We start from the raw sequence: 20,252 nt of genomic DNA on the forward strand, positions 1-20,252 counted from the left end.
TCATTTTCAAGCCAACTGGACGCCGTTTTTTTTCGATCATACGGTACCTATTACATAGGGCTATTGCAACAGTAAATTTTTATCAAAGCGACCTCAGGATATTTTGTCTTATATTTTACTCTGTATGGTAAAATTTTGTTTTTCTACCCATCCTATAAAAGTAAAACAAAATGAAATCTCTGTAACAGGTTGCTTTACTTTTTGACTATACGAGTACACAATTTATCTAGAAATGATTCGAATTCGAAAAACTTTACCTGGGGAAGTCCTCTGATGATGCATGGTCCCTCTAAATCATCATATCAATCAACAAGTCACTGCCCACTTTTTAGGTATTTACTTAATACGTCGTAATTAGTAAGACGAGTAATTAAACATGCAATTCACATTAAAAACGTGTATATTAATCAATTAGAGACAAAACAGTGCAATAACCGGCAGAGTTAATTCAAACTGTGATTCAAACTAATACAAAAATACAAATTCCCAAATAAGGCAATTCTGCATTTTCAGCCTGTCGCCTAAAATCTCTCGGACTGATCGAGAAGTGATACATATTTTTAACGAACGGCTTTTAAGGTTTAAATTTACATTTGAGGCTCGCCTCAATACGGTCTTTTTACGCGCTACTACTCCATACATTTTATCTCTCTTCAACTAAAGGTTTTGCCTATGCTTTTTCTTTTCATTCTATAGATTTAAGATTCCAGTGAACGCTGTCGCTCCGTCAATGCGATATACCACAATACGTCAGACAAGGAAAGGCGAGAGGCAAACCTCTGCACAAATACTTCTTAAAGAACAAATGAGATGGATATATATATATCGTCGAGTTTGTCGCATATGGGAAAGGAAGCGCGTTTAAAGGCATACCATCGACGTAATTTATTGTAGAATGACGGATAAAAAATACAATTATTATTGATGCAAATAGGGAAAAAAATATAAAATTGTGATTAAAGATGTATCGATTAATACGTGTAATTCTTCATATGTATTGGTGAGGCACTGCCTCATCTGCCTCATAGGACAAGCCGCCCCTGTTTTTTAGACTACCCACCTTCCTAATAATGAAAGACTCTTGACGTGGTGGTGCCACACAGACCCCAATGAAACTTTAGCCCCCGCTGGTAGGAACAATACTTGATAAAATCTAGTGCGCCTTTAACAATTGCATATTGGTACCCTAACTTAAAGGTAAATGGCGCGGCGAGGCCTAATACTTAAACGTAAACATTCTACAGAGGTTTAAATAGTGCTTGGAGTCCGCTGGACACCACCATGTCAGTTGAGGGTTAAGTTGTCAACTTATTATTTTGTTAATGTCAAATTATACATTTCCTAAATTTTAAGGCTTTTGTCTAATTTGAACAAGTTTTAAATTACAAAAATGCATATCAGGAACTTTCTTGATACAGCCCAACCCAACACTAACCGTAGGTACTATACCATACAGCACATCAAATCACATTTACGATGTGTTTACATTATTAGATGTAGACACAGGGTGACACGATGTAAATATGCTACGTTTACACATTGTAGTTCAACACGTATGCACAAAGGTTAAACGTCCGCCTCACAATGTAGCCACAGTATAGCATTTACGTATACACAAAATAAGGGATACACAGTGTGCCGTAGGATACACAGTGCTTGTGTATTACATTTAAACTATGTTTATACATTGCAGTTGTGACTACCGCGTGTATACGTATGTATTTTGCTTCGTATATAAATCTTCTGCTAGATAAAACTACTTCTTATGAACGAATTTAGGAAATAATACAAGTTTTGATGCCTAACTTTTCGTTCTTTTTAAGAAATATTTATTCAATGATACCCATTATATATTTTTAGAACGAAAATTAGGAAGGCAAAATTTTGTATTTTCCAAAAGTATCTCGATCGTAAGTTCAAGAGAACTAGCCTTAAAGTTGTTCCATTTCTGTTTTGTATTAAATGTACCATTTTTCTTCCATAAAATGGATTAAGTGGTTAAAAAATAAAATTCTTATATTTCTTTATATCATGGCACGCAATAGCGCAAATAACACAATAATAATAATTATTTACACTGCATAAACCAGAAGTAAGAAAACACTGTAAAAGAACAGAATTTGTATCAAAATGTATTAAAAATATAAGTACCTAGTATAACAACATAGATACTAAAATAGTAAACACTGGTATATCTCCACGATTTGGTGGACCTCGTTTAGTCATTTTTTTCTCCTCTTTTCCCTGCAAGTAGTTGGTTTATTAGCATACTCATTCATCGAGCACTCTGTTGGACTTTGTTGTATTTTATTTCCAGATTAACAATCTCACCCTTTGATTTTATATGAAACTGATTATTAAATATTAAACATATCTGTATATTAATCCATCAATAACTTACCGAATATCAGTGTAAAAAGTTCTTTGTAGTGTTTAAATCTTTCTTTCTCTGGTCCATTTAGATTTTTATTATTTCCAAATTAAAAAAAAATATATTGCAGAGCCAACTCAGCTAACCTCTTTATCATTATACGAGAGTATTTGGAGTTTTCATTCATTGGAGTCAAAATTTGATAAATTGGGTATCGAGTAAGGGAAGAGTCGCTGCTATAATATTAATAATACTCTTAGGAAGATGTAACAAGGTAATTAAAAACTTGTACTTACCTTAAAATCTCTTTTAAACTACACAAAAACAGAACATTTATATAGAGCTTCCGAATGATAAAACAATAATGGCTGCTAAACATATACCACTCCTAGAAAGGAGAAAGGAGAGAGGACACATAAGATACACTTGGTCGGTGTATCTACGCTGAGGCTATCCGGGCATGCGCACACCTTCATTTCATGCTAGAATGTAGACACAACAGTACACTATTACAAAGTGTCTATATAGATATTTATATTATGTGTATACGTCACAATTTTACAAGGTGTGTACTGTAGGCACAACTATGATACGAAGTATCACACATACATATGACTTATACATTGTATGTCTTATATGCCGACGTCAGATTTCATTATTTTAATAATTATTTGTTACGTTACAAAAAACTCTTTAGTATCTTGAGTGCATATGGTATATAACTAGTAAACACTGTATCACACAATTCTATCAATATAAACCTGCGTGTATCTCTATCTAAAAAAAAATACTTTTTATTAAATAAATTCTGCATGGGGGGGGTTATAGGTATCACAAAATATACTTTGTAGGTGTGGGTATCACAAAAATACTTTGGGGTGAAATTGTGAGGTAAAAGCCTCACAAATTCTGTTAATGCCACGGCCTTTAATTTTTACTCCCATCGCGCGTAAAGAAGTTTCACTTCAAAAAAACAAAACAAAAGAAAATAGGTAATATTCTCAGTTAGTAAGTTTGGATCATTTTCCTGTTGATTTCTGATGTAGGTATATTGGAATTTAACTGGCAGCACTCTGTTTCGCAATATGATAGTTGCACGGTGTCGGAAACGCATTTTAATTAAACTGCAAAGTGGTCATTCGTCGAAACACTCGCAGTATTAAGGATTTGATTACTAAACGACGGCATCTACTACTTTTGTTGTTTTTACCAGCTGAAAAAGGATTTCGTATTGGCACATTACCAATTTTGCTTTTGTATCAGATTGTGCCGATGTCCATTACCAGATTAATTCAAACAGTACTTTGATTTAATCTACTCTCTTTTGTATTATGAGCTCGTATTTACGGTGGAATACATAGACTGGATATCTATTTTTCTCTTTCTCTTTAGTATTGCCTCGTGCTTTACTAATCTACATTTTATGACTATTTTTTTATGATACTCTTAACAACTATATAACTACTCGGACTATACTAGACTCAACTATATATAACTCGGAAACTATATAATAATAATAGCTCCCGTATATAGCGTTTAACGCCTTGGGAGTAGCAAGGTACAGCTTGCCATACTAGAGCCGTTCGGTATACAAGGAAGGTAATGTGGCTAGCACTACGCTTCAACCGCCTATTATTACCTCAGGATTGTGAATCCCAAGTACTAATTTAAGGCTGAGTCGACCTAGGTACCCAAATTATTTTTATTTTAATAAAAATAGTCGGCTGATGAAATGCCGGGTGTGGGATTCGAACCCACTACCTTGAGATTGGTAGATGAGAGCCTGTACTTCTACGCTTCCGAGCACGCAACTCGGAAACTGCTGCTGCAAATAGAGAGTCGGTTAGATGGGGAAAGAATTGCAGTTCGTGAAGTCATAAAGATGCGCCTTTCAGATTTTTAAAAAAAGTTCATAGCTTACTTGATATTTCGAAAAAAAAACAAATTTTGGCTATTTTAAAAATTGTCCCTAATTCCAATATACCTAATCTATTTTAGACAAAAAGTTTTCAGATGAAAGTTGTAGATAATCACATCTCTAATGAGGCGGCGTTCTCCGATTTTTTCTAAAGGCTGTGATTTTTGATATATGACACGAACATATATGTTTTTTAAATGTAAAGCCGTCAGTTGGCCATGACTTCATAAAAAGCGCCATTTTTTACGCTTTTGAGCGATATAGCTATACCTAATATGTTTTAAATACCCTAATACTTTGTATTGCCTCCCCTGGCTGCTATAACTGCCTGTATACGTCCGTTCATACTGTCATTGAGGCTGTATATACAGGGTGGTCCGAATTGTATTCTGGAAACTTCGGCAGCATATTCTGCAGATAAAAATAAGTAAAAAAGTTGGTATAAATGTATCTCCTAAAATACTTAATTTCGGAGATACAGGGTGTAGAAATTGCATTTTTATTTCGATTTTTTCCAAATAATTTCTGAAGTAACGTCAATATTTGAATGAAAATTGGTGTCTGGGTGTTTTTTGACATGGGAAATTTGGATTTTCATGTCAATATAACTCCGATCTGCAGGGGGCGCCACCTACATGCCTTTTAACTGTTTTGAAGAGTAATAACTTTTCGTCCGCACCTGTATAAAACTACTGAGCGCAAAAATTTATATCCGCGTGACATTTTGCGTAAAAAATGTCTTTTGATAAAAATCCCTACGAGCAACCGTCCTCAAGATATTTACAATAGAAATAGTCAATACATGACATTATTGACAAAAATAAACACGTTGAGTAGTAGGCCAGTCGCTACCAGGGTTGCCACAAGCTACACAATTGTGTATTTTGCTACACATTTGCTTCCATGATTGCACAGCTACACCACAATCGCCTGTGCTACACATTTTGAGAATTTACATATTTCTTATAAAATATAATACCAGAACAGTAAATCAGGTGAGAAAAAGTGTTTTTTTTTTTTGCTTTTAAGTTATCTAAGTTACATTAACAGGGGCCGCAAGTGAACTTTTAATTTTGAACTGACAAATATCAATTTCCGTCATCAGTGTTCAGGTGTTCAGTAAAATGTCAGAGTATGAACCAGAGTATGAACTGGGTCATGAATCAAGGACCGTCTATTGATCGATTCAAAAACGGTAAATAGATTGGAATTCCTTAAATAATACATAAAACGTCCTTTGATCAAATTTCACTGCTCAATTACGTCACTGTAGTTCAGTCACTCTTGTACTCGTTGTCATACGTAAATATTATTCAATTCCTATCATAGATAAATGAAACAAATAGATTGGAAAGTGCCCATAAGGACAATGTAAACATTATTTGGCGCTATTCTGGCAACGGTCGCGACCCAAAACTTTTTAAAATTTCGGAGCGGTTCGGCATTTTCCGGAATTATATCGCCAAATATTGTTTATTCAAATTTATTATTATGTTCGTTTAATTTTATAAATAAAATACAGTGTGTTGCATACAAGAAACTTTATTTTATATAAGGACGCATGTATGAAATACCTATGAAACATTGGAAATCGACGTTATGCCACGATCCACGATGATTTTGCAGTTCACAGCACAGGTTTTAAATTTTTATGCCACTTTTCACAATTATCACCGGTTGGAGTAAATAAAACTTGAATTAAACTCACAATAATTACTTTGAAAATGGACGCTATAAACACTTTTCGGAATTTCTTTAATGAGAGCGGTTTAGATTTTGAAAGATCATTATGATTTTTGAAGATTCTGACTTTGACAAGAGAAAATCATGGTAGAAAATTATTTCTGTTTTTGTTTGATGGTGTTCTTAGCGACCGCTATAGCAGCGCCAGATCGCGTATAACGGTCGCGACCCAAAATAATTTCGCGACCTAAAATTTTTACGGGCTTTCCAATCTAAACTTGTTGCATTTATCTATGATTCCTATTTCACTTCCTCCCATATCAGCAAGGACTGCAGTTCCTATGGACAAATTTGGCCGATTAAACAGTCCTCAATAGTTTACAGTTTTTAAACAGACTTTTTTAACAGGTCTAATTGGTCCATATAATCGTTAGTTTCGCGGCATCAATTTTGGCGTCACTGCAATATTTGCTGGCATGAAATAAAATTAAATGGAAAATAAATATATTGACGTATACAAACGACTGGAAGTGAGACTCGTAATCATACTTTAAAATTTGGCGAACGTACGTCTTATTCTTGGTCTTATTGGATAGTTTACAATTATTGATCATGGATGGCTACACAATGCTACACATTTTTATGGTCAAGTTCTACACAATCAAAAATTTTCTTGTGGCAACCCTGGTCGCTACGTCGTTTTAAATAGGCCTAGGTGGAAATAATTAGGGGTAAGCTCAATTATTTTTTATTTTCTTTGTTTTGATGTGCTGAATGATATATTCATTTTGCACGGTCTGTCGATCCCGGATTTGGCCGCCATTTTGAAAAAGTCGATATAAAAACTACATTTTTATGGATTTTTTAAAATATGTCGGTCTGGGTGCATTGTAAAAAAATGCAGGTAACCAAAAATAAAACAAATTAAATTCTCTACAAAAAAAAATTTAAAAATCGTAACTCCAAAATTACAGTAGCTAGTGAAACGCGGCTTTTAATTTAAGATTAGGAATAATATTTGCAACAAAATTTGTAATAACATCAAAATCAGTCAAAGTCGCAGTTTTTGAGATATTCCGTGTTTCCGTAGTCCGTTTTTGAAAAAATCCGTGTAGAGAACTCCAAACTCCCATCGGATGCCACCACAGGTGGCGGATAGGGGAAATAACCGCGGACCAAAATTGGCAAATTCCTTTACTTTGAAACTAAAAGAACTGCCTACCAACCTTTTATTAACATATTTTAGTATGGGCGGTTATACGTGCGTCCCAGCGCCAATTTTTTTAAATACATTTTAATGTGCGCTAACGTTAAATTTGATACTTGATCTATTCGACAACAGCGCAAGATGGCAGCCGGGGTGCGGTCCAACCATAGACTTAAAATAAAATGTAGACTACACTATTTACATCTCAACGCGGACAAACTATATTTTTTGTACACATGTTTACTTCTGGGTACAGTCGACCGAGCCTTCCTCAACCAGCCTATGTTGTCACGTCTTTAATATTATCAATATTTTTTTTCTTGTTATAAACATATATTGAGATATTAATACTACAGTTTAATAAAGTAGGTTTTAATATTCCATAGATGTATTAAATAGTCTTTATACTACTAAATTATAAGTCGGATACTGTTTAAAAAGGATAAGTTCTTTACAATATGACAACGTCGATTAGAGGCGAGGGAGCCTATTCATTCATTTATTACCTTGTAGTACGTGTCGCACGTGTGCGGTAAAGCTTTGTTGCCGCTATCTCCCCGGCTGTATTAACGCATTTTCTTAGCTTGTAGTCCTTAAGTGTTCATTTTATTGACTTTTTCTGTTCAAGAACTATAAAATATGGTTCGCCAGTGCCAAATTTGCAAGAAATTTGACTTAAATAATCCATTTAATTCTTGAAACGACATTTGACCGGTAGGCAACTCTCAATTTACCCATTAGGAGTCAGTGGCGTTGTTGTAGAAAGGCGCTTATTTAGATAATATTTTAGTAAAATGTAAAATCTGAATTTTTTCTCTTACATTACATTATTTACTTACTTACATTGTAACAAAATTATAATTATAACCCTGATAATAATTAATAATGTTTTTATTAAAAATATATTCCGGTTTATTCTAAAATTATCTTCAGAATCTAAAATAACATACAAGAATTTTATTATGATATTACATTATGAGACAATATTTTTTAATATACCGGGTCGTCTCAAAAGTGGTTCACCGCTATAACTTTTTTATTTTTTCAGATAAAAAAACAGATTTGTATGTTAGTAGGTATATGACATAAATTAGGATTTATTGACGTATTCAATTGTTTTTGGTCTCTTTCTGTTTCACCGAAATGATTACATCTTTTGATTTTTAAAGGCACCCTCGGTATATTTCTACTTTATTCGATAGAAAATGATAATAGAATTCTGAATAGAATGACATATCATATGTCAACTTTTGACATTGTCGCTTAAAAACAAATCGTATTATAAATTTCAATCCAGGGTGCCATGGTGTTGTTAAAAACACTAAGTTTTAATCAAGGAGCCTTGGAAAAATAGTTTTGATCGTCTAATGGGTTTCGTGTCTTGTCTAGGCCGATTAAAAGATGTACAAATCATATTTTTAATCATACATATGTCAATTTTTTCAAATGGAACAAGGGTGACTCGTTAGCATATTTGGAAAAAGCATTTTTTTATGAATATATTGATACCACACACTTGGTATTTCGAGTCAAATTGTCGTTATGAACCACGTGTTACAATTACAATTAAACCATATGCGAAAGTGTCAAAAGTTGACATATGATATGTCATTCTATTCAGAGTGTCATTTTCTATCAAATAAAGTAGAAATATACCGAGGGTGCCGTTTAAAAATTAAAAGTTATAGTCATTTCCGGTGAAACAGAAAGTGACCAAAAACAATTGAATGCGTCAATCAATCCTAATTTATGTCATATACTAACATACTAAATCTTGTTTTTTTATTTGAAAATATAAAAAAATTATGGGGTTGAGCCACTTTTGGGACGCACCCGGTATAATAAAGACAGTACCGAGTTAAATAAATGTAGTTTTCATTTTATCCCCTTCCTATCACCTTCCTTGCTTTAATGGAACAGATTTATGTTTTCTCTATTTTACATAATAAGACATCACTTAACCAGAAAAAAAATTACAACAATCATATTTTTTTTTCTCTCTCTGTCGCCGATTCTATTATATCTGTGGAATAGATCCTGTTTTGATTAATATTAGGGGTTGTAAATGTTTGACTAAAATTAATAATTTATTATTAATTTCAAAAATTACGTAATTTCGATTATAAAATTTCTTCTATAACGTGTGTTTTATTATTTTTATCCTTTTTGGACTCTAAGACGTTTTTTCTAAACTTTTATTTAAAAAACCTGTCCTAAATCTTAATAAAATATAAAAAAGTTTAAATACGATATATTTTTAATTTAATTATAGCTTCATTAAAATAAAAAAATTACCCGGCTATGATACGGAGAGTTCAGGTGTATTTGAGAAACGAAAGACAGTGTTGTGTTTCTCGGCAGAGTCGTCAGGGAACGACCGTTACGACAGGGACAACCTATCTATCGCTCGTGTCGCACTCGTTATAACTTAAAACAATAACACAACAATAACAAGACATTGTCTGACCGCATGTTCCAGCTATTTATGAATGAGATGCTCAGTCTATATTTTATTTTAAGTCTATGGGTCCAACCAAACCAGTTCGGGCGACTTTTAGTTTTAGTGTTTCATTATATCATTATACTATTCCAAAGTAAAAGAAAAAGTTTAGGATTAGGCCTATAGGGAAAACCACTTAAAAAAAAGTGCGTCGAGTGCTCTACCACCAGGTAGTGTGGAAACGAGCACAAGAAAAACATAAATTTGTACTGGCAAATTATTCAAATTTACATAGAATCAGTTTCTCATATTAAATGAACAACTAGAAAATATATGCTTTGTATTTAAGCGCTTGTATCTCGTTAACCTGTTCATGCACGAAATCGGTGAATAGGACATTTTTTGTTGAGAATTTAAATAGCTTTCTTTTTGGCCTCTTTCAAATTTTCTGTACAGTGCACCCAGACCACCTAGGCCTATTTTAAACGACCAGAGTTATTAAAAAAAAACATAAAAATGTCATAATTTGACAGGATTTTCCAATATGGCGGCCAAATCCGGGATCGATAGACCGTGCAAATTTAGTAGAGTATTCAACAAAGCAAAACAAAGAGAATAAGTGTTATTGCAGCTTGCCCCTAATTATTTCCACCTAAAACCGCTTGTCGACTGGTCTATAGATAGACTGAAAAAATGATTTTTATTTTTTTAAATTAATCATAATTTTTTCCGCGAAAAAACGATAAAACAGTTTCTGTTGAATTTTTGACACAAAAAAATTTCAAATTTATGATTTCAGTGTAATAACTATTTAGTCAACATGTTTAGTCAGGTATTGATACTTTAGATTCCAAATATCTCGAAAACTCGTAACGATTTTTACCAAGAGACCTTTTCTAGTTTTATACAGGTACGGACGAAAAGTTATTACTCTTTAAACCAGTTAAAAAAATATGTAGGTGGCGCCCTTTACAAGTAGGAGTAATATTGACATCACAATCTAATTTCTCATATCTAAAAACTCCCAGACACCAATTTTTATCCAAATATTGACGTTACTTCAGAAATTATTTGGAAAAAATCGAAATAAAAATGCAATTTCTACACCCTGTATCTCCGAAACGAAGCATTTCATGACATACATTTATACGAACTATTTTCTTTATTTTTATCTCCAGAATATGCTGCCGAAGTTTCCGGAATTCAGTTCGGACCACCCTGTATATAATATTGCGTTATGCTTTCCCATTCTTCTTTAAGAACCATGAGAAGTTCATTTAATGAAGATGGTACCGCTTCGAGACCTCTAACTCTCCTGCCAAGCATTTCCCAAACGTCGAACATGATGGGCAGTTCATGGGCGCCGGAAGAATGAAATTTAGGGGGGGGGGGCAAGGTAGAAATGAATAAAAAATTGAAACACATTTTTGGTAATTATTGGGAAAACTGAAAATCGTCCGATTTTCACTAAAATTGGTATACACCCTATTTTGAAGTCGTAGACTACGAATCTGAACTTTTTCCTTTCGGCGTCTCTCAGAAAAACGGAAAATAATTCAATATCGAATTTTTCTTAATTTCTCATATTTTTAAGGTTTTCTAGCACATATTTTGTTAGGTATTCAATAATCAATGGTGTTTTTGCTACTTTCTGTTGCTTTTTTAACCAATTTTATGCATAATAGAGGAAAATTTGCTAAAATAAATTTGTAAACAATCTGAAAATGTTAGGTAATAGCTTTTTTCGGGTTCTTGTTATTACCAATTCTGAACCGTCCTAGAAATCTGCAGCGTATGCGCAAATGAAATAATGTCTTCATATAACGTCACAAGTTTAATATCGCTCCCCCTATACATCGCACAATTCTGTATGAGAGATCATTCAGTTATCAGGCATGTATCTTTATAATAGAATTTCTGTAAATCTTAAAATTAACTCTTATTTGAAATTTAAAAGTTCTATACGACAGTTAATATTTAATTCTTCAATTTAAATGTTCAGATCTTATAATCTCCCGTCATGCCTCCATTTTAGTTTGTTTTGATTTATTTATTTATCTACTTAATGTACTTACTTGTTAATTACTTTCTGTATAATTATCTATAATACGGGATTAATTATTGGTTGCCTTTTTTTTACTCATAGAATTGTTCTCTTTGTGTATCTATCATATATAAATACTTATCAATTATTTCATGTTTCATGTATAAATATTTAATTAATTGATTTTCGGTATATTCTAACTATGTTATTCTACCCTTTAGTTTTCTATTATAATTATTATTGATTTATTATAATATTTTTATATAATATATATTAATTATGTCTACTAATTAGGGTTAAGTTAGGAAGCTAAGCTTCAACTTCGCCTTTTGTGATTTTTTTAAATTTCGCAATAAAGTCTTTATTATTATTATTATTATTATTACTATATTTCCTTCTGCGTATACGCATCACAGTTCTAGGACGGTTCAGAATCGGTAATAAGGGAAACCCGAAGTAAGCTTATGTGTTTCTGGCATTTAAAGCAATGTTGCTAAACCTAAATTTAGCGTGTGCTTTTTTTTCGCTCATCCTGGAATTACGAAAGGGGGTCGTCAGAAGAACGGCTCCTTCCCCATAAGTGCTATTTTACCAACGAGATCTGACTATTTATACCCACGAAGTTGTATCGAAAGAGTTTTGATTGCATTCGTTACAACTTCCATGCGGAGGGTGTTAATTTTTTGTTGTTATATTATATCAAAAAAGATTAACCTCCCTCCGCAAAAAGTTAAACCAATGCAATCAAAACTCTTCCGCGTAACTTTGTGGATATAGGTGTATATTTAATTATTGTCGGTCTCATAATAGGTAATTTATTTAATATCCCTAATCACCCGAAAAAATAGAAGTTATGGCAACGTTGTAAATTTTCAAATTTCTAGATTAGGTCTAGAATATATTTGTCTCTCTCATTACATAGGAGAGAGAAAGAAGGATATATCAAATGTCAAACTTCCATCTGGTCTCAATTTTCTTTGTTATTTTGTTAAGAAAAGTGTTTTTCAGTAAAATATTGGACATTTTTCTATCCCCAATTCTATGTGGCTTTTAGATAAACTATAATATAATGAAAATATAGTGAAATTATTACTTTATAGGGCCGAAATAAAGAAAAATTCAATGTTGAAATAATTTTCCGTTTTTCTGAAAAACGGTAAGAGACCGCCAAGAAAAAAATATATTCGTAATCTACAACCTCAAAATAGTGTGTATAATAATTTTGGTGAAAATCGGACGATTTCCAGTTTTCCCAATAATTACCACATTTTTTATTATTTTACAGGTAACACCTAAATATTTCATAATAATGATTATTTTTTACAGATGGATGTAAGAAGATAGCTTTTATTTTTATTGTTTCGGTGATCCAGGGGGGGGGGGGGCAAATGCCCCCTCTTGCCCCCCCTGTCCGGCGCCCATGGGGCAGTTCATAGTAGTATACTAATATAGTTCACAATAATCACCAAAGCTGCCTAGTCACATTGAAAAAAAATCTTAAAAAGAAATTATAATTAAAAAAATTGCAAATTGTTGGTGGCAAGTTCAGTTCGCTCTTAAAAATTAACCAAGGCTTATATTGACATAATCCAAAAAACGAAATGCTCAGGAGACATCATAAAAAGTTGAGATTATGAATTAAAGTTGATATAATTATATACAGCTTGCTAAAAAAATCATAAAAATAAGGCTAAAAATAACAAAAATATAACACTTTAAATTTGACCAAAAATTTCTCCGTTGCGTTTTTTTTTGCATCTGAGTGTAGGTATACTCAGCAGTGCTAATTAGCGATAGGAACTATCGAATGAATTAGACTATCGAATGGTTACTGAATGAATGATTTCAACCATCGAATGGTTTTATTCGAATAAAATCATTCATTCATTTGTATACTAAAGCATATGTGACAACCTCGCCGTACAACTAAATGGTTATCGTTGAGCCACGACTATCGAATGCTTTTGATAAATGAAATTTAGTATTCGTTTGATTTTTGTGTACGTCAGTAATATTAGTTCTTCCAAATTTTTATAACTTCACCTTATAAATACTGTGCTATTTTTGCGTTTATTAAACTTTTATAAAGATTTAAATAGTTTTCTTTTTGAATACAAATGGGCTGGTAATATTTTCATTTTGCTAAAAACGATAATATTACTAGCCTGTACATGTTGTACCTTCATTTGTTGCTTTAAAAACAATTCCAAACTGTCAATATTCCATGGGTATATTGATAAATGAGGTCTAAATTATAAGAAAATGCATTTTATACGAAAACTTGAAGGGATAGGTAAAAAGTGGCGTAATACAATTTGATAGACAATTAAATTGTGCATTTGATTCTCCTAAAATGTATAGGGCGTTCTATTTAAATTAAACAAGTTATTGCCGTTTAAAGCTAGAAATAATTTAAAATAAATTTTTAGACACTCTGTATGAGGTAGTATTATTTTTATTATTACAACCCAATAACTGATCAATAAATAGACTTCAGTAAGTATTTAGTATTAAAAACTTTGATACCTTTAGTGAAATAAAGCCTTAAAATTTTGACTGCAATTTCACAAAATTGAAAATATTTCAAAAACGGTAACGTTTAAGTGTGATAAACTTTAATCAAATTTACCTTTATTTTAATCGTAGAAACTAAAAATGTAATAATATACAGGGTGTTCCGTTTAAAAAAATACAACTTTGATATTTTTTATTTATTTCGGACACTCTGTATCTTGTAAAAATATTTTTAAATTGTAGCTCTAATAGTCCTGCAACGAACCGAAAACTTACAATTTGTAAAAATCTCATCGTTTAGCTACAATACTCCGTGTCTTATGTGGTGAACAACCCTGTATAATATTCTTTGGTGTAGGTATATACAGCAGTGCTAATGGATCTATCGTTTCTACTGACAAGAAACGGTAGTGTGCAACTATGCATCAGTTATGATTTAATATTAACTTAAAACCTCCAGCATAACGCAGTTTAATAATGAAATATATTATAAGCCTCTATATAGGAATATATCGAATATTCTTATTAAACCAAGTTTTTTAATAACAGGCTTAAACAAAAAATATTTCGTCCTTTATCGCTCGTCGCTGCCGCCCAAAAAAATTCATTATAACCGAGAGAAAAAGTTATCCCTATATCCTTCCAGTCCCCCCCTGCTCCCCGGTCCAATTTTTCCGGCTAACTTCGGCAGGAGGGCATAGAGAATTCAGCCTCCGTCGTTTATACACACGCATAATGTTCCAAATTAATTTCAGTTCCAGGTAACCACATTGTTTTCGTTTAATTAAGATACTCGCCGCCGCCGCGGGCCACGTTATTAAAAGCGCCACGGTCGCTGCCGGCTGGGGATCCAGGTCCGTATAGTGGGGACTTTCTTCGGGCCTTAGCTATTTTGCGGTACACGCACCATGTAAAGGGTAGTCAAATGTTAGAGAATGTCGGCTGTAACTCAAAATATATAAATAAACTAGCGTGTACCCGCGACTTCTTTCGCGTCGAATTAATCATTTGTAATGGTGATGATAAAGCAAAGCAAGAATTTCCATACATACATACTGCCATTACTCGCTGACGAGTATTTGACACGCATCAGAAGATGGTCACGCAAGGCGTTTTCTTTCATGAGCCTTTCTGTGACTGAAAAGCCCAATACGTGATGTTATTTGTCTGCCGCACTCCGGACATTCAAAAATCTCATTGCTTTGTTGCCTCTTAACTTTTTGGTTCTCGCTGTTAACTGAGCTTACAATTCTTCACCATTACATTCTATTGTGAGCTGCTTCCCACTCATTCTGCACATTAATCCCTTTATTTTCGTGAAAATGTCCTTGTACCTTTTGAGTTGTCCAACTGGCCTCCTCTTACCGTCTACAAGCTCACCGTAAAGCAGTGATTTTGGTATGCGGTTTTCTTGCATTCTGCATACGTTACCAGCCCATCTTAGTCGGGATTTTGTAACCATGACTTCAATACTCGCAGTTAGCTTTTTCAAGAACCGATACGTTTGAGACGTGATGGAACCATTTGATTCTTAAGAGTTGTCTAAAGTGTCTCTGTTGCAACTTGTTTAATGCGTTCATGTGTCGGCGGTACGGCACCCAGGTTTCGCTCCCATATAACATGGTGATAAGTTTCGTTTTTGTGCTCAGGTCATGGTTGTAAAAAACCCTGTCTTTTAATTTCCAGAATGCTCTTGAAACGCTGCTAATCCTGTGCTGAATTTCAGAGTCGATATTGGCCTTTTCCGAAATCAAACTGCCGAGATAATTGAATTCCGCTACATATTCCAGTAGTTCTTCTCCGATTTTTATAGCATTGTATTGTTGTGATCTTCCGGGAGTGCACAGATTTTAGTTTTGTCGATGTTTAGTTTAAGGCCCAAAGTCCCGTATGCCCAGGTATATGTGTACAACATTTCTTGCAATTGATGTAACGTATTTGCAACTAGAGCGCAATCGTCAGGGTATTGAAGTTCTGTGATGAATTTTGTACGTGTTTTTGCCCTGAGTCTTTTATGTTGAACATCACAGTCATACCTGTATCTAATGCCCAATCCTCTCCTGCAGTTTGCTGTCCACTATAATGGAGAGAGCTGCCATGAATATGTTGAATAGAGAGGTGCTAAGACACATCCCTGCCTAACTCCTGTATTTGTCAGGAAGGGATCGCTTAGTGATCCATGATGTGACACTCTTGACTGGTTGTTGTTATGGAGGCTTTGACACACTGTAAGAAATTTGTTGGTACTCCGAACTTTTTCATAACTGCCCAAAGTACATCTCTGTTCACAGAGTCGAAGGCTTTTGTTAGGTCGATGAAGGCAACATAAAGTTTAGACTGCTGTTCTTTTACTTTTCCTGTAGTTGGCGGATGGAAAATATGGAATCGACGATGCCGCGGTTAGTGCGAAAACCCGTTTGCGATTCTGGAAGGATTTTTTCTATGTGTGGGTGCAGGCGGTTTGACATAATTTTTGCAAGAATTTTTCCGCCGATAGCCAAGAGTGAAATTCCCCGGTAGTTTCCGCAGTCTGATGCACTTCCTTTGTTCTTAAATATATTCACTATATTTGCGTTGCAAAAGTCCTGAGGTACCTCTCCGCTTTCCCAGAAGAATTAAAGAATTTCCATTAACTTACAAACTGAATAAAATTTTCTCATATTTATGTCAGCATGAGAAAAAAAATATGGCGATATTATAAGTTGGTAATATTTGAGAGGTAGTTTCATCTCGTTGGAATTTGACTTTCAAAAAATCCGTTTGCCAAAAATAAGCTTTTTACGTCAAGCAGTTTAAGCAGAATCGTGTTTAATCAATTACCCAACTTTTTGGAACACCCTGTATGATTTTACAAAAAAATTCTATATATGTAAAAGAAGGAAATAAATTATGCGTGTCCAAGCGTTTTCCCGAAAGACTTACCGTTTTTTAAATAACAAATATTGTAATATTTGAGGGGCGTTTTCGCCCTCTTGGAATTTGAGATTCGACAAACCCATCCTTATCGAACCTCTACACCCCACAGTCAATCCGTTTGCTAAAAATCAGCTTTAAACGTCAAGCAGTTTAAGCAAAATCCTGATTACTCAATGTTCATATTTTATAAAACATCCAGTATAAATTTTGAAAAATCTTAAACTATGTAAAACAACAAAATTGAATTTACGTGTTTAAGAGTTTTTCCGAAAAACTTACCGGTTTTTAAATAAAAAATATTTTAATATTTCAGGGGTGGTTTCACCCCCTTAGAATTCGAGTTTCGAAAAATCCCTTCTTATCGAACCTCTACACCCTAAAGTCAATCCGTTTTCCAAAAATCAGCTTTTTACGTTAAGCGCTTTAAGCTGGATCGTGATTAATCATTGACCAGATTTTTCGAAACACCCTGTATACATTTTTAAAAAATCTTAAAATATGTAAAAAAACAAAATAAAATATACGTTATTAAGCGTTTTTTTCGGAAACTTGACTGTTTTTTAATTAAAAAATATTGTAATATTTGAAGGGTGGTTTCACCCCCTTGGAACTGAGCTTGAAATTAAGCTTCTTACATTGAGTGGTTTGAGCAGGATCGTGATTAAGCAGTGAGTCACTTAAGGATTTTATATATTACTATAGATATACAGGGTGGCACCTCTCATATGCCGCGGAGGCTCCAAAAACAATGGTAGTTTATATCGAAAATTTTGGCAGCATATGTAGGTTAAGTGAAAGCATCTTATAAAAATATATAGAATTACACAGGGTGTCCCCAAAGAAAGTTACACATCAAAGTAGTGTTTTTTTCTAATGGAACGCCCAATATATTAATTGATTTTCGAATACTAGAAAAAAATAAAGGTGAGTTTTATTAAAGAATCTAATAAGGATTTTGAAATAAGTATTTCACATTTTGTGAAAATGAAGAGTAAATGTTAAATTTCGATAACAGCTACCTAAATTTTAGTTGACCTTATATAGCCTGATATTTAATTACAGTAACCATTGTATATTAAACCAAATTGAAATTTGACCCGAAAAGTTATACAGGGTGAGACAAAATTAATATGGAACATTAGTCACTTTTAAAAGCTAGTTACTCCTTTATTTTAAATGGAAAACCCAGTATATTATTCCGGTGTTCAATTGTGAATTTATATATCTTTAAAATATTATTAAGGTTTTTATTATATTATTAATTTTTATGAATTTGCGTCAGTAGATTCATATGATAAGAACAAATATAGGATGGCTTTGATATACCTTTTGTTAATTTAACAAAAAAAAAGGATGCAGAGTAAAATACTCAACGGTAATAAAAATAAGATGTACGTTTAAAACATATTTTAATTATTACTGAGTTAAAACTAGATATAAGCCTATAATTATGTGACAAAAATTAGGTAGGTATATGAAAGCAAATGCTCAAAATGCCTCCTGTCCTGTAAATCGCACAAAATTATTGTCTTTTCAAAAGATCTTTTCATTTAAAAAGGCATTTATGTGGAGTTCTACCTCGAAAAACAGCTACAATAATTTCTCTCATGTTGTCAACAATAGTTGGTCGAGTTTTGTAAACACTTACACCATAAAAAACCCAGACTATATAAAATCAAGAGCATTTAACTACTCTATTAATTGGTGAATGCAGCCAACTTACACAATCATATAAATACTCTCTGATGTGTGATAAGTTTGCATTTTCGGCAAATTTGTGAGTTTTTTTTTTGTTTTAACTGACACAAAATAATAACTAGTTGTTGGACTAATTAGACAGCTATGTGGGAATAACGTCAGATACCTATATCACAGCCACCTAGATTTTACTAAATAATAAAGATATTCTCACATCAAATAAAGTAAATGAAAATATCTACGAAAATCTTTGTTTGGGTGGTAGGCAACTTCTCTTATAAAACTCACCTTTATTTTTCTCCCAGAATCCGAAAATTAATTAACACTGTAGAACTCTCTATATTTTAAGAAGTGCTGTGAATTAGTCTGCATAATATTACGCTCACAATTTCATTTCAATACAAACAGTCGTTTTTATCTGGTCTGTGTCCTCTCTTATACATATTAATCGTAAAGTAAAATATTAGGGGGCGTAGCTCAGATGGTAGAGCGCTCGCTTAGCATGCGAGAGGTACCGGGATCGATGCCCGGCGCCTCCAATTACTTTTTTATTTTTTTTCATTTTCAGGTTAATTTGTTTTATAACTCTTAAAAAATAATAATTAAAAAATATATTATAAAAAAAAATATATATTTTTTAACAGAACGTCAACAGTTTTTGTAGACAAAAAAATTGAGAGAGAGATTGATATATGAGATGTTCGCATCCAAAATGTAGTTTCTATCTTTTATAAAATTTACTTTCGGCAACTTTTTCTTCAATTGCACTTAAAGAATCGTTTCCAAATCGAGACATTTTTAGAATACCTATTAAAAATAATTTAGGTCTAGACATTCTGCGGGAAATTTTCGTCGGGTAATTTTCGATTTTAGCGGGCAATTTTCGCCGAAAATTACCCGCTCCATATGGGATTTTTTGTACAGGGTGGACCATTTTGGTTGTTTCTATAGGGTATCTAGGAAACCGTGAGAAATATTCAAATTTTGATACTGCAGTCTCGGGTTCTTTTTTTGAAAAAAATACAATGGCGCAAACGGATCGTGGCTATCTTGATCGGTTTCGAAGCTACAGGGGGATTCTCAGATTTTGAACTTTTTGAAGATGTTCGATAGTTTGTTTATTTCAGCAACCACGGAAAAATGAATTATACATAAAGGCACTTTTCTGTGTAGAATGCAGTGGCGTAGTCTGACTTTTTTCGAAAAAAGTATTTTTTGAGATATTAACTATACTTATGTTTTTTTAAATCGAACCCCCTGTATATTTTTAAATTTTCTTATTCACCTTGGCACAGGCTTCTCGAAAATATATAACACTCTATATTTATTTTCACTATTAACCTCAAAATTTCAAATTTCTCTTAAAATATCCACTTAGTAGATAGTAGGCCGCGCCGTGTAACAAAGTAAACGGTTGTCATGGTGATCGAAACATACCTTTGATGAATGCAGGACATTTTA

General features: G+C 33.2%; 1 non-coding gene across 1 annotated transcript; it reads left to right on the forward strand.

Moving 5' to 3' along the window:
• The first annotated feature begins 19,257 nt into the window (after positions 1 to 19,257).
• On the forward strand, positions 19,258 to 19,330 carry Trnaa-agc. Its single transcript has one exon. It is a non-coding gene; the product is annotated as a tRNA-Ala (tRNA).
• The last annotated feature ends 922 nt before the right edge of the window (positions 19,331 to 20,252 follow it).

The sequence above is a fragment of the Sitophilus oryzae genome, unplaced genomic scaffold (genome assembly GCF_002938485.1).
Source record: "Sitophilus oryzae breed Bouriz unplaced genomic scaffold, Soryzae_2.0 scaffold_649_pilon_pilon, whole genome shotgun sequence".
Lineage (NCBI taxonomy): Eukaryota > Metazoa > Arthropoda > Insecta > Coleoptera > Curculionidae > Sitophilus > Sitophilus oryzae.